This window comes from Mauremys mutica, chromosome 11 (genome assembly GCF_020497125.1).
Source record: "Mauremys mutica isolate MM-2020 ecotype Southern chromosome 11, ASM2049712v1, whole genome shotgun sequence".
Lineage (NCBI taxonomy): Eukaryota > Metazoa > Chordata > Testudines > Geoemydidae > Mauremys > Mauremys mutica.
This window is the reverse complement of record NC_059082.1, coordinates 38749860-38762541: the sequence shown is the minus strand read 5'-3', so window position 1 is coordinate 38762541 and position 12682 is coordinate 38749860. Positions and strand designations below refer to the sequence as shown.

Below are 12682 nucleotides of genomic sequence, written 5' to 3'. Positions count from 1 at the left end.
TTGTACCTTCCCCTTCCCTCCCTGGTCTGTTTATTAAGCTCTCTGGAGCTGGGACTCTGTTATGCTATGTTTGGAGAGAACTTAGCACAATGCGGCTCCCATTCCAGTGGCTACAATAATAATAATAATAATAACAACAAAGAAGCCTTCATGCTCAAATAGCAGGTGTAACCAGAAATGCCTGTTTCCAGTTAGCTAAAAGGCTGCACTTCTTCCTCGCAGTCTCAGACCTAGCCACTCTGATCCATGTCTTTGTCACCATCCAGGCTGGGCAGAAGCATCAGTAAATCCAACAACAGTGGTCGGCTTTGCAGGACCGCGCTAGACTGAGGAAAGCACGTCACACCAGCGCTCTGAGCTCTGTATTGGCTCCCTGGCCAGTTCCTGGTATTGGCCTCTAGGACGTGTATTATTCTTCAAAGGCTAAAAAAAGGTTATGGGGGAGCCTGTCTCTTACTGCTCCCCTGTGATAGCTGTGGTCAGCAGAGGTGCTGCAGTTGAAGGAGTCCAGAATGAAGGACTTGGAGTCAGACTGTGGCATTTCCAACCACCAAAGATCAGTGAGAGCCACCATTAGGACATGTCCTCTGGGCAAGCCACCTGTCACTGACAACAGCTGTAGAATAGCTGATCTCCCACGTGGAGACAAAGGGAGAACACCACACTTCAAGAAGCAGCGTCAACCACGAAGAATACAGTCCTTTCAGATGGACCCGACGTGGTTGGAAACGTGTGTATAAGGTGCCTAGATACCACAGCGACGGGCAGGTTAGGACGCTCCTAGATGGATTCGGATGTACCTAGGGAAATATTAAACGGACCCAGAGTCAATTTGAGGTCGTGTAAGTCCTGTGCAAACGTGACATCATATCACCATGCCCGGCACAAGCATCAGACCACTGAGCAAGCTTTTCGCAGCCTGCAGGACAAAACATTAGCACCCCATCCACCACCAGTTAGGCGTCTCAAACCTGTTGCCCTCGGCCTCCTCTATTTACTAACTCAGTTATCTCCCGCCTCTCCCTCCCTCGTCCCATGTGTCAGTCCCCTTCCCCCCCCCGCATCAATGAGCCGGGATGCCCAGCAGGTGGCGCACCATCCTTGCCCACACCTCGCCTGAGAGCGGGGCGAGCCTCGGCGGCGCAGGCGCGGTGCTAGAGGCGGACGGATCCGGGTCCAGGCCCGGGCTCTGTTTCCTTTCACCAGGCCTGCGAGCTCCCCTCCAACTGTGCCCGAGAGGGAGCGGGGCGGGGGAGAGAGCGAGCCCCGCACCTCCTCCTTCCCCAGGGATCGCACAGGGCCTCCCCGCTCCCTCCACGCCGGTAGTGGGCTGATCTCCCCCCCCCTTCCCGTGCCTTCTGCAGTGCTCCCGGCGCGCTCCGAACCTCGGGAGCTGCAGCGTTCCGGGATCGAACGCTCGCCGCGTTCCAAGAAAGCCGGCAACGTTCGAAATTGGAATCCTCCCGTCGGCCGTTGCTACATTGTTTCCTCTTCCCCACCCCCTCTCCCCGATCTCCCTTGCCCCCGGCCCCACTGCTATCCGAACACCCACCCCGACCCCACCCCTTTGTACCTCTCCCGCTTCCCCTCACCTCCGTCCCCGGCCCAGCAGCGCCCGGGGACCCCCCCCGCCGCATGGAATATCCGGCAGCTGGCTGAGCCCCACGCTGAGAAGCCGGCTCCCCGACGGGGAAACGGAGCCGGAGGCAACTCGGAGCCTGTAGAGTGGTGAGTACTCGAGACCCCGACCGCTCTCACACTTTGGGGAGGGTTGGAAGTGGTTACTGTAGGGACCGAGGCTGCATCCTCCTCCTCGCTATTCCACAGTCCCCCCAGACTGCACCTGGGTGGATGTACCCCAGGATCATAGTTTGCCCCAACTTCCATTCCTCTGGTGGGTCTGAATAATCGGAGCTCTGTCACTCAGGGTGCACCCCATGCTCAGATGGGATCATAGCCCTGCCGTCTGACTCCAGCCCAGCCATAGAGAGCCATCTGGGACTTCGCAGGAGGCCTATAACCCCTGTGCGGGCACTGATGAATGATTTCCTGGCCATGCCCCCTGGAGTGATCTGCCTGGGGCAGTACCAGCTTTGGCACCTAGACTCAGTTTGTCACCGGTTGCCGAATGGGGAGGCAGGGAGAGAAATGACTTTTCAGATTGGGTGTGGATCTTTGGAGGGCTTCAGTCACTCTCCCATTTGGACTAGGCCTGTGCTCTCTTCCCCTTCTTCCCAAAATAAAATCTCCTTTCTTCCCATAATGAGACCAGGGTGTGTTTGAATAGGTGATTTTGGCATGCATAAGATGTATCTGTTTGTTACCACAGTACTTTGGGTTTGGAAATGTGTTGTGGCTGGCAGCTTGTCGCTGAAGTAGATTTGAATGGTTGGGTTACCGGTTTACTCCTCCCTCCCAAACAAATGGAGGGTCAAACTGCTAGTTTCCTCTGCAGCCCTAGGAGGCTTCTAACTGCATGGGTGGGAAGGGGGAGATTCACTGGATAAAACCTTGACCCTTCCATGGCCGCCCATCCCTTTCTGTAGCTGCTCAGGGGGACAATCGCACTCGGTTCTCACAGCCATTCTGACAGTGCCCGAGATGACAGCAGCTGCGACAATGGGGACTCCCTCCTCCCCACACTGACCACTGTTTCTTCCTTCCCATGGTGAGCCTGGGAGCCCAGAGAATGGGGTTGCTTATGCAGAGCTCATTCTAACCCAAGATTCATGTGCTCGGGGCTGTGGATGGGGATCCGTGGCCCCTAGGCTGGTTTGATTCCATTCATTGAGGTTTCTCTAAGCCCAAGGATCAAGGGCCCTAGAACTCCTGGCTCTGTTGAAATACGTGTTGGCTCAGTATGAATGGTAGGCTGCTGCTGTCACCTAATGTGCGTTTCCTTGTAGAGCGACAGCGGTGCTACAGCGCTCGCCAGTCTTAGCCTTTCAGAGCCACATTGTGGAAACCAACAAAGCTATTGAATGCGGAGAGTATGGGATTTTCCTCGCCCCCCTCTCTGCCCCCACAACAATAGGCGAGTCATATTGCTACAAACTGAGCGGTCTGTCTGTAGGACAAGCAGCAGGTCTGTATCATTGCCCTCACTCCCATTGTAGAGCAATCCCCTAGCAGCCATTATTGTATGTCACCCTGATGGGCGAGCGCAGCAGCGCTGCCTTTGTTGATGCTCTGAGCATAGGTTTCATGGGACTCGAGGTATGATGAGATTTCTTAAAATACCTAGTGTTGTTTAACTTTCATTGGAGGTGAGTGGAAGGCAGACTTGATTGAGGTATTTAAGGTTATGAAGGGGCTGGTGAAAACTTTAATATCACATTACAAAATGGGTTCAAGGGGTGCTGCGAGCGATGGCCAAGTGCATTGAGAATACATAAAAGGAACTGTTTCCTCGCACAGTGTAGTCGGCCAATGGAATTTGAGGCTGTCAGTGGAAGATCAAAAAGCCGAATGGTGTGGTTGGGATTAAAACCAGTTGAATAGTTGTCTGGCTATTTATCATGGAGAGTTCTGCCTGGTAATAGAACAGGAATCAAATCTCATGCTCCAAGGCATAAACTGGTTACTTCAGGGGTCAGGAAGGAATTTTTCCTTGCTCCACACACATACACAATTGCACTTGTAGCTGTGTACCTCAAGGGGGGCTCCCCAGAAGCATGATGTATGCTGCAGGCAGGATACCAGACTCAGTGGAACCAATGTTTAGATTCAGCATGTTCCTCTTGTCCCCTTTTTTTTCCATCATTAACTCTGTATGTCGAAGACTTATCTCTTGGCTCATTCAAATTGTATTGGGATGGAGCTTTGGTGTATGGATTTTTGACCCCAGTGCAGGGTTACTTGTTTTGATTCAGTAATCCCTTTGTTGTCTCTTAGGCATCTTGCGATGGTCCCAATCTTGCAATTGAATCCACGTGAGTGGATCCTTCCACCTGTGCAGACCCCACTCAGGACAGGGATAGGGACCCTACAGAAGTCAGCAGGACCCCATTCAGATGCATGTGTGTGTCCATGTAGCTCCGACTGCAGGATCACAAGCACAGGCCTCCTGTGGTTGTATAGTACATCTGTAGCCCACCTGTTCAAAGCCTTTGAGTGCTATAGAACCTTTCTGCAAGTGTTCATAGCTCTCGAGTGTGTAATGGGATAGGGTGCTGAAGGAGCTAATTGAATATAATTAAGATCAGTTTGCCATTGGCTGTTCTTTTCCCTGAATTAAAAAAAAAAAAAAGAAGCTTTATCTGTAAAATTGTTGAGCAGCTAAAAGAGAGAGAAAGGACTAGGTGGTGTGAGTCCAGTTCAAAGGGGCAGGTGTTCTACTGCAAAATCGCTCACTGCTGCCCCCTTTGTTGGGTTAAACACTGAGTAGCTGTACTTGAACGGCCGGGGGGAGGGGGATTGCTTCTGTTTCCTGGATGTTGATTGGCCAGTCTTGGGATAGACAGGACAAAGAACACTGTCCCATGGGATTGTGAGATAGTGTTAGCGGATTCTCAGGACCCGAGTCTGGGGGGGGCCTGGGCCTGAGCTGCGTCCACACTGCAAAACAATGGAGTATGAGCCCAAGCCGCCCCCAGGCCTCAAGCTCAAACCCTGCACCCCGTCAAGGTCCTGGGACCCAGGCCTGAATCAGACAGAAATGTCTGTAGACAGAAGGGGGGTTTTGGCTTGAGCGTGAGTGCGAGCAGGGGCTTATATGTTGTACCCTAAACAGCGAAAGATTAAGCGGGGCACTGAGCTGGATCCCGCCCCTAAAGAAGCAGTGGTGAGGCATGGTGGTGGGGTTGTAGAGGGGAAGCTTGCGCTGCTGCCTGTTCTGCAGATGAACAGAGGCCTTCAGTTGCCGTGGCTGCTAATTCAGTGTCTGACGTGGACAGAGCTGCACCCGCTTACCTCAGGGCTGAATTTGCCTCTGCATATGAATCCTATTCATTTCATGGGGCGTGCGTCCCTGGACAATCATTGCACAAGTATGCTTTGTGTACGGTCTGAGGCTGTGTCTATTCTGGCCCCTCCCTCAAAAGTTTCCCACTGGTTCATCTCCACCAACCTATAGCAGCACTGGGAGCAGTAGCAGAGACCTGGCTGCAACTGGCCACCATTGTCTAACTACAGTAGCATTTTTCCAGGAACTAGTCAGAGCAGGTGTAGGTGGCTAAAACCCGTCCCCAGCAGATGCCTTTTCTATACTAGCGCTTCTACAGTTACTGACACTTGTGCAGTTCCGCTGATGGTAGGTAGGAAGCTTCACTGGAAAAATGTAGTTGAAACAGTGGAGATGGTGGATGCTTTTCTAACCTATGTCAACTGTCAGGTGTACAGTGCTCCCTCTTCAGTAGGTCGACTTGCTGTCCTAGCACACAGGAGTCCTGATTACTGTTAAGCATTAAGCTGGGAATAAAGGAAAGTTAAACAAAAAACCTGTTTGGAACTTGATGGGTTGGCTAATTGTACAAAACAAAGAGCCACTCCTGCTGTGATCTGCCTCCCTTGTATTGCAGATCATGATGGTGTTTGGCAGAGCTAGAGATCATGTATGAGCTGCAATTCCCAGCCCTAGCAGGATGAGTTAAAGGTGCAGTTTCAGTTCTGTGTCCTGGCTTTTATAGCTTTGTGGGTTTTTTTGTAAAGCTCTGAACCTCGGGGTTGGTTTATGCCCTACTGTTTGTGCGTTCACTTAACTAAATTACTAACGAATTTATGCTAAACCAATGACACTTCAGTTCTTACACTGATTTAAGAGTGCACACACTAGGGGTTAACCCATGTTCTTAAAATAGCACGCAAACTGTGTGTAAACCAGTCCTAAAGAGCTGGGAATATGACGAGCACCTACAAATATCCGAGGTGGAGGAATCGGAGTGGTACATGGAGGGAAGTTTAGGGAAATAGGCTCTGGGTTTGTGCAGTTAAACTGGTGCTAACCCCTAATGTAGAGACAGAGTGAAAAATGTGGTTATACAGGTGCAGTTTATTCCAGTGTGCTTCTAGATCAGGGGTCGGCAACCAATGGCACACATGCCAAAGACAGCACGCGAGCCGATTTTTAATGGCACGCTGCTGCCTGCCGGAGTCCCTCCGGTCCCGCTCTTCTCCGCCCCCTCCCATGAAGGCAGGGGGCAGAAGCTTGGTCCTGCCAGCTTCCCTGCCTCTTCCCGCAGTGTGCTGGGTTCCTGCCCCTCCTCCTCCTCTCTGTCCTCCCTCCCTCCCTGCCCGCCAATCAGCTGATGGCCCTTGCGAGGGAGGGGGTGGGGGCAGAGCGGAGTCAGCCTGCTCGCTGCTCCAGGCGGAGGCAGAGAAGAAGCGGGAGCAGGGCCTTGGGGAAGGAGTGTGTGGAATCGGGGCATATCCCCTCCAGGCCCCTGCCGTGAGCCCCTCACGACCCCAGCCCACACCCGCAGCCCTCTGCCCTGACCCCCCCCTCACACACACCCAGGCCCCTGCCCTGCAGCCCTGCACCCCCCCAGGCCCCTGCCCTGAGCCCTGCACCCCCCAGGCCCCTGCCCTGAGCTCTGTACCCCACTCACACACACCCAGCCCTCTGCTTGACTCCTTCACCCCCCCCCACGATCCCAGCCCTGACTCTGGCACCCCCGCACATACCCAGGCCCCCCACACCCCATGCCCTGACACCTGCACCCCCCTCACATGCCCCAGCCCTCTGCCCTGACTCTTGCACCCCCCCACATACCCTGCCCCATGCACCCCCCACATTCTAACTCTTGCACTCCCCACCCCTCGCACCAAATGGGAGCTGCCCAGGTAAGCACTCCACACCCAAACCTCCTGCCCCAACCCAGAGCCCCCACCCTCATTCTAGCTCCTGGCCAGACCCTACACCCCAACCCCCATCTTGCTCCTTCACCCCCAGCCCTGTGCTCAGTGCACTCCCACCCTCAGCTCAGTGCAGAGAGAGGAAGAGAATGGCCAGAACCAGGGAGAAGGTAGGTACCCACTGTATGTGAGCAGGGCCGGGACCCCAGACCGGCAGCGGGGTGAGCGGGTCTGGCAGCCGGGATCCCGGCTGGCAGGAGCCGGCGGATGGAACCCCTGAGCGGTCTGGGGTTTTGGCTGCCTGCCCCTTGTTCTAGATTAAGGTGTAGGGGCATCCACACTGGTCATGTTACACTGGGTCAAACACCCAAACAGTACAAGGAGGCCCTAAAACTAAGTTTCAGATAGTTCAGGTCCCCCACCTGCCCCTGAGTGCAGATTTTTGTGGTTTTACAACAACTTTTTAAAAATATTTCTTCTCACCCTAGCTGGCGTGTGAAAGGCCCTCCCAAACTGATTAAACAGGAGAGAAGCAGTGAAACTGGCTATATACTCAAAGTGCTGTTAAATGAACACAGCCAATCCATTGACGAGATCAAGGAACAACATATTTTTCACTCTGATCTTTCAGTTATGGTAATTGTAGGCGGTTTCTGTAAAAGAGGTAGATAAAATCTTTCAGAGAGGATGTGATTCCTTGGTTGTTTTTTATTTTTATTAAGAGTTAAGTCTCTCTTTAAGAAAGGGGAAATATGGGTTGACTTAGGAATCGTTTCTGATGCTGAAGTTTATTGATTCCAGGGTGGACAAACCCAATGGTTCATGATAAGCAGGATGCATTATCTACATGGGGGGGTGGGGGGGTGCTAGCCATCACCTCCTACAGCAATTTAAACGTTCGTTCAAAGAAAAGGTTTCTCTCTCTTAGGAAGAATCTTCCAAATATGAGACAATATGGTGGTGTCTGTCTGTAGACTCAGGAAGACAGCTCTCATGCCTCCCTGGCTGCTCCTAGCTTTGCCATGAAAGGCAGTCTGAAATGGACAAGACTCTGGTCAGTTTTACCCCTTGCTATTCAGGGCCTTGTGAGAAGTGGTGAAAGGGACAGTCGGTCAATTTCGCATTGCTTATTCTTGGGGAAAACCTGTGTGCAGCAGCAGAGCCAGGCACTGGAGTGATTTGGCTGGGGGGACTCAGAAATGGGTATTGGAAGATGAGTAGAGGAGCGAAGCACTCCCCTTGCAGCAGCCAAGGGATAGAGCAGCAGATAACCCTCCATTCAGAGTGGCAGGAGGCTGTAGCCTAAGGGGGAGAGAGAGCTCCTTCATTCCAGCAGCCCTGGGGAGGGGGAACATCAAATGTATTGACTCCCATTAGCCAGAGGCTGATACAATAGATGGATTCCTGTGTAATAGGTTAAGTAAATGGGAGAGAGCAGAGCTCCACCTTCATGGTTCAAAGAATCAGCTGTTCTCTCCCCCTGGCTTAGGTAAGTGTCACTCCCTTCTCCTTGGCGCCCTCTCCTGTTTTATCCACTGCTGAACAGTGTCTGTGGACAGCACCTGAGTAAGAATCCCAGCGCTTTCCCTCTTCCCAGAAGTTGGGAGTGACTGGCGGTGCTGGAGGACTGGATTTATCACCCTAGGACTTCTTGCAGTGCTGCCCTTCATGTTCTTAATTGGCCTGTGGGTTTTTTGGCTAACAGATCTTTACTGCCTGTTTCTCCCAGTGGAGCTGGGAGGAAGCTCCTGTTATACGGGACACTTAGAAGTAGACTGTCTATAAAGGTAGCACAGATTGCTGGACAAAAGATTGTAGGGTACAACGCTGTTTCAGACAAAGGGGGTAGATTGTAGATGATTCCCCAGGATTCATCTAGTTTTAATTTCAGAGATCTCACACAGCTTCCAGTCAAGTTGTGTGAGATGCAGTGCCACCTTTCCCCATCCTCCTGACATGGAAGAAGCTGGCACTTTGTCCTTTCCTGGAATCAAGGGATCAGCTTGAGTGGAGGTCTCTAGAAACGGGGGCCGTGGATTCAGCAAAGGCTGCACCATTTATGGTTGGAACAAATTCCCTTTTGTGTGCAGCAAAGTTGCTAATTGGGTTTGAAATCAGAATGCGCCGTTCTCCACCCCACTTCCTCTGCGCTCACTGCCCTTGTGGTGGGGCTCGGAATTGATAGCCTCCGAATGCCAAGCACACAAGCTGATGTACTGAGGAGAAAGCGGTTGCTGCCTCCTCTGCTGCAGCCTTGGCTGCTGTTGCAGGATTTCCCCTTGCAGCAGGCACTGTGCTCTTCTTCATCTTTTGGTTCCCCTCCCCCTGTCTGGCTGGAAGAACCACATGAGATAAGATGAGAGGATGAGCGAGAAGGGGCTGGGCAGGGGGTGTTATGTAATGAAAGATGCTTCTTTGCTTCTGCTCCGGTCTTGTAAGTTTCCCCCCTCTCCCCTCCTCATCTTTAAAATTCATAAATAATTGACACTTGTTGAGAGGCTGCTGGCTGGGCCCCGTGCTGCAGAGACTCAGCACTGAATGGAGACCAGACGCTTGCGGCCTTACAGCCCCGGCTCGATCCCTTCACCCGGCGACAGTGCGCGGCTTTAAGGAGCCGCTGGCGGGGTTTCACCGGGGCAGCCTGCTTGCTGGGGAGGGCCCCATAAATTCTACCAGCCACACCGTTCTCGAGGTGTAAGCCTGGCCAGGCTGCGATTGTAATGCCTACGGAGCCGACTGCCATCCGAGGGAGCTCCCCCTGGGCTGGGGAAAGTAGCTCAGAATCGGGGAGGTGGGGAAGAGGCCATGGATGCTACAGAAAGGGTAGCGCTCGCCTGGAGGGCTGGGGTGAATTGAGGGTTCCCTCTCGGAATGTCCTGCCAGCTGGGCGCTCCAGCTCAGTCAGTTGCAATCTGCAGAGACGCAGCAGCGTGGCATGCGGAGAGAGGAGATGTCACGGGTGCCAAATTGTTCGGCGGTTCATAGCTTAGTGCCAGTGCCTTGAGTTCCACATAGACGTCTGGTGGCAGGCAGTGCGGCTCCCGGAGCGCTGGGGTAACGTGGTCCTGACATGCAGCGTCTCTTGAGACGGCTGCAGTGGCACCGTGCGCTTGCCACAGTGTTAGGGTGGCCTCAGCATGCAGGCCCGTGTAGAGCACATAGCAGCAATCGAATCTTGAGGTGACGTAGACGTAGGTCATGGTGGCCAGGTCCCTGCATTGGAGAGAAGAGGTTGCACCTTGATGTCTAGGTGCAAGTGGAAAACGTGCTCTTGGCCGCAACTGCTACCTGGGCATCTAGGAATAGCTGAGGATCTAGAAATCCCTGTGTTGCAAATGGCTGTCTCAGGCTGTGATCTAAATTCAGTCAGCTCTTCCCTCTGCTTCTCCCAACCCTCCAATGTGATCTCCATTTTGCCCAGATGTGTGTATGGCGGGGCTGATTCGGGGCCGTGCCCCAACCTTGGCATGCTGCTGCAGTGGCATATAAGGGCATGCCAGGGCAGAATTCCCCGAGCAGCGGAGAGCTGATGTAAGCAGCTCTCTGTTGCCCCAGCATAGGGGATGTGCTCATTGCACTAAGTACTATGGGGATTCTCGGCTGAAATACAATCCATAGGCAACTTTGGGGAGGCTGGGGGGCTAGCCGGGCCCCCACAGCTGCCCAGAATCAAGATGGCAGAAAGGTGGCTTAAAGCCACCTGTACCACTCCAAAGGAGGCTTGTGTTGTCGGCATGAATGTGTGATGATTATAAATAGTGACTGTGCAGTGGGAACTCTGAAAAGTCTGGAAATGTAAACAAAGCTGCTGCTAACGTTTGAGATAAAATTGAGGGTGGCGATGTGCAAATCCCGGCCGTGGGTGTGGTATAAGAACCTTGATAAGGTGCGGGGGAGGGCAGAGGATGGCCTAGGACATGCACTATAAATTCCTGATGCAGCTGCTGCTATTTAGGGCTCAAAACCTGGTGTGACTGGTCTATGGGGCGTCCTGGTGTCAGAGGTGTGCTGGTCTTGCACCGTGGGCCTCTTCCTCCTCTGTTACATCCGTGAAATTCACTGACTTCAGTGGTGCTGTTCCTGCTTTATAGCAGTGTAAGTGAGAGGAGAATCAGGCCCCAAGACATGACAGAGCACTGTCCGCTGAGTTTCGGCTTTAGAACAGTTTGGTTTAAAGTGGGGGAGAGGAGGAGAGTAGTAAAATCTAACCTGGCAGGAAGTCTTCATGCCTCTCCAAATATTAATAAAAATAATAGAAATAACCATATTTCCTGTGTTATTGAAGGCTGTTGAGACTATTAAAACGGCAAACCCTTTTAGAACTCGGTGCATGTTGCACTCTGTGCAGTTTGTTTGCGTTTCTGCAGCGGCTGGACAATACATCATAATACCTTGCTCTCATGCAGAACTTTTAATCAGCTGCTTTCAAAGCACTTTGCAAAAGAGGTCAGTAGTATTATTGTACAGGTGGGGAAACTGAGGCACAGAGAGGGACAGTGGGCAACCCAATCCATGCCATCAGTTTCACCCTTGTTTATAGTCAGGTTCTCAGCTCTGCAGTGTTTGCGATGGGACCTCTGCAGAGGACAAAGATCAAAGCTTTGGGCCAGATTTGAGTGGATAGTGTCGGGCCAAGGTGTGTGAATCCGGCAGTGAAATTGGCATGGCCCTACTCTGTCTCCAAGCCACCGCAAGCAGTAAACCAATAACACCAAAGGTGAAAAGTTAAAGCTGAAATATTCCATCTTAATTATCTTGGGTTGTGGCGCAGAATTAAAAGGGAGGGGTAGTTTGTAAATGATTTAGTATATTTATACTACAGTAGTGGTTGGGCCTCTGTTGTGCCAGTTGCTGTACGGACACACAGTGAGAGAGAGTCCCTTTCCCAATGATCATGCAGTCTACATAGACAAAACGAAGGACGAGTGAGTAAACAGACACAGAGAGGGGAAGTTACTTGCCCAGTGTCCAAACAGCAAATCAGTGGCAGAGCCAGGCATACGAGCCAGGTGTCCTGAGTTCCAGTCCAGTGCTCTGTCCATTAGTTCATGCTGCCTTTTTTTCATCTTGACCGTGTCTGTTGGTTTTGTTCTTTGGGTTGGTCTGGCAGATCCCCTTTCCTAATGGGGGCCTAGAGACTCCAAAATAATTGCTGGTGGTTGTATTTTGAAGGGTGTTTTCTCTCCAGTTCTATCACCGGTAGCTGTTTTTACTCATCCTCTCTCCCCCCATCCCCCACTTCCCTGAGTCTGTGTCTCCTTTATGTCCAAATGTCTGTACTGGGCGATTGGGTCCGGGCTCTTCTGCATTAGTGCTCTCCTAGGGGACCTGCTTGGCGGGGGGGGGGGGGGGGAGGGGGGGGGGGTGAGGGTGTGAAACTGACAAAGATTTCAAATTGCTTCCAGGAAAAATGCCCCAGTCTGCTACCTGGTGATCCTATGGGGTTCTTCCACATAGGTGAGCGGGCCCTAAAGAATGGAAGGTGCTGGGGTGCAGAGCTGGGGGATTTAGCTGCCAAAGCAAGATGGGTTGAATTTGGGTGCCCCTGGGGGATGCTTCAAGTCTTGAAGAGCAGCTAGTTCTGTTCAATTCAACCATGTTGATGGGAGTCACACACTTCCTTCTGCTCTCAGAGGGCCTTATCCAATGCCCATTGAAATCAGTGGGGGCTTTCTGTTAACTAGGCCTTGGATCGGGCCCATCGTGCACTACAGAGAATACCATTTGGCAGTCCTGCCAGCTGGTATCGATGCTGGCATTCAGCTCTGCTAGAGAGGCTGTGGGGATATTTGGTGAGTTGACGTCCTGTTCCTATTGGCTCCACGACAGCTTAGACTCATCTGGTGAGAGCAGACAGCAAAGGAGCTAAGGACAGTCACAGGTGCTGACC

At 52.4% G+C, this 12682-nt stretch overlaps 1 protein-coding gene across 1 annotated transcript in view; it reads left to right on the top strand.

Moving 5' to 3' along the window:
* The first annotated feature begins 1123 nt into the window (after nt 1-1123).
* The window catches only part of CSK (C-terminal Src kinase), a 61755-nt gene continuing 50196 nt past the window's right edge, over nt 1124-12682 (top strand). Inside the window, exon 1 of the mRNA XM_044980369.1 lies at nt 1124-1728. The gene's annotated coding sequence lies outside the window, so the exon portion shown is untranslated. The remainder of the gene's footprint in view (nt 1729-12682) is intronic.